Source organism: Cebus imitator, unplaced genomic scaffold, assembly GCF_001604975.1.
Source record: "Cebus imitator isolate Cc_AM_T3 unplaced genomic scaffold, Cebus_imitator-1.0 Scaffold461, whole genome shotgun sequence".
In the NCBI taxonomy this organism is placed as follows: domain Eukaryota; kingdom Metazoa; phylum Chordata; class Mammalia; order Primates; family Cebidae; genus Cebus; species Cebus imitator.
Genome location: NW_016107776.1, coordinates 168,665 through 171,258, shown reverse-complemented (window position 1 = coordinate 171,258; position 2,594 = coordinate 168,665).

Sequence of the window (2,594 nt, the reverse complement as noted above, 5' to 3'; positions counted from 1 at the left end):
TCGCTGGCCTGAGTCTTTCCACTGCCAACCGGCCCATCTGTGGCAGGGAGGGCCTGTATCCTGGGTTGGTGAGGTGAGGCATTGCTTCTGGGCCATAAGGGTGGCCGCGTCCCTGCCTCTCCCTGTCTGGTGCCTGAGCAGCCTCGTCCATCTCCTGAGGACTCTGCGGGGAATAGAGAGGGGCTCCTTGTGGAGTGCAGCCCTGATTTTTTCCCCAAGTGATGTCTTGGCTCTAAATAACATCTCTAGGATTAATGCTGCCGGCAGCCAACAGCACCAGGTGATTGGAAAAAGGGTTTTATGGCCCCGTGGGTGAAATTGAACTTGCATCCGAAGTGTATTTCCAAGATGGGATTTTCCTCCCTGGCAGAGGTGGCACATTTCACACTAATTATAATGGCAGCTCCTCAACACTCATCACCCACAGTGAAGGGGGACACCCGTCTGGGGCACAGAGGCAGGTGTCCCTGGGGTTACCTCCAGGCCACCTAATCTCAGCAGACCTGGGGAGCTGGTTCTGGGAGATGTGCCCTCACCCAGTTGGGGGCCAGGCAAGGGGGAGAGGGAGCCCCCAGAGCACAAACAAGCCCCAGCTGGGCCACAGTAGGGAGGAGGCCGGAAGGAGACTGTGGGTAGGACCCAGCTAGTGCCTGCCCTGGGACCTGCAGACCCCTCGCTGAGCAGACTCCAGGGAGGGGCCTGGCCCATCTTGTTGCAAGGGTCTTTATGGGGGTGGGCATTGTGGCTTGGGCAGGGGAAGGCCAGGGAAAGTCTCAGGGACTGAATGCCATGGGCATCCTCCTTGGGCCCCTTCTGTCTCAACAGCAACCCACGCTTCTGCTTGACTGAACTGGAACAGAGGAAGCAGGCGGGGGTGGGAGGAGGGGCAGAGGGGCCGCAGCCACCTCCACCTAGGCAGGAGCACAGCCTCCCCTCATCCCTAGAGCGAGGGGCCACCCAGAGGAGACCCCCTCCAGTGCCCCAAGGGGGCAGCTTGGGGTTGGGGCTGGGCACTCAGCCACAGGGGCCTGAGAGCATTCAGTGTGCAGAGCCTGCTCCCATGAGGTGGTCAGAGCCTGCTGCACTGGCCTCCTGCCCCAAGACTCCGTGCTCATCTGTGAAGCGGGGGACTCAGTGCCTGCTGCACAGCGGGCTGCAGGGCAGAGTGACAGGACACAGTGAGGGGCCGTCAGGCGCTGCCTGGTGAGAGCTGTGGGCTGGCCTTGAGAGGTAGCCTGACTGTGTCCTCTTGCTGAGAACAGTGGGAAGCAAGCCGAGAGCTTGGGCCCATAGTGATGGTCTTAGGCTGCCGTGGTCACATGATGCCACCTCCCAGGGCCTGCTGTACCACCCCTGGGCTCCCCAGACAGCCATCCGTGTGGCCCATCCTGTCCTCTCCGGGCCCCTCTCAGTGGAGTGTTTCCTGTGGCTCCCTGAGGCTGCTGGTCATGGGACAGAAGCTGGGGCTGATGAGGACACTGGAGACGGCCGTGGGGCTGGGCGGGGGCCCTGCGGGAGCACCACGGCCTGGGATCTGCAGCAGGCACAGCAGGGCACTGGTGCCACCTCTCACGTGTCAGGTGCTTCGCAGCCTCCCACTGCAATCCTTCCAGCAGGCCTCGGTGCCAGGGTGGGCCCCATCCCTGGATGCTGGACCACTGAGGACCAGCATCGGCCACAGGGCTCAAGAGCTTGGCCATCCCGGGGCCCGGTGGGAGCAGCTGGAGGGAGGGTTCAGTCACCCAGGCCTGCCCAGAGCCCTGCTCAGGGCCCAGGATGAACTGATGGGGGCAGCCCACAGGCGGTGTCGCTAGAGCGGGGCTCCCCACAACAGGGTGGGCCCCAGGCAGCCTTACCCCGAGCAGGGAGGAAATGTGTGGAGGTGCAGGAAACCGCTCCCATGTCCAGAAAATATTAACAACTAAAAATTTTAAATGTTGGTGACATTCCCGATGGCCAGATAAGAGCAGTTAATAATGACTCAGTGATTAATAACTGCACTTAATAGTTTTCAAAGTAATTGTGATAAAGAGAACGTTAAATGAAAACCCATCAAAGTTGCTGATGCCCTGTGTGGTGAGGGCACCTTGGTGCTGGGCGTGGCCACGTCAGCTGGGCAGAGACTGGCCCCCCCGGGCCCGCCGTGTCCTGGTGCCACGTGTGGGGGGTTATTACCCGCACTTGGAGTGTGAGGACTCCCTACACACGTGGGGTGAGGACCCTGCACGCATGTGCAAATGCAGGGGTCTCTCCTAGTACTGGGCCAGGTGGGTAGAGTCTGAGTCTCTTCCTGTCCCACTGGGATTGTGGATAGTCATGGGGTTGGCTTAGGCCTTGTGCATGTAGGTGTTCTGGATATCTGGGCTAGTGGGTGGGGGTATCCTCTGCCCCGTGGGCTAGGCTCTGGTTCTTCTATTGCCCCAGCCCCTCCAGGCCTTGGGTGAACCCCCTCCACCATCCAACTTGACCTGCCATGTTTCTGGAATGCATCCCAGGGCTACTCCATTCACCAGTTCTCACTAAAGTGTGAGTGGTTGCTTGGTGCTCCCCTAATCCTCACTGCCACATGTGATTATTGATGTGAACCCTTCAGC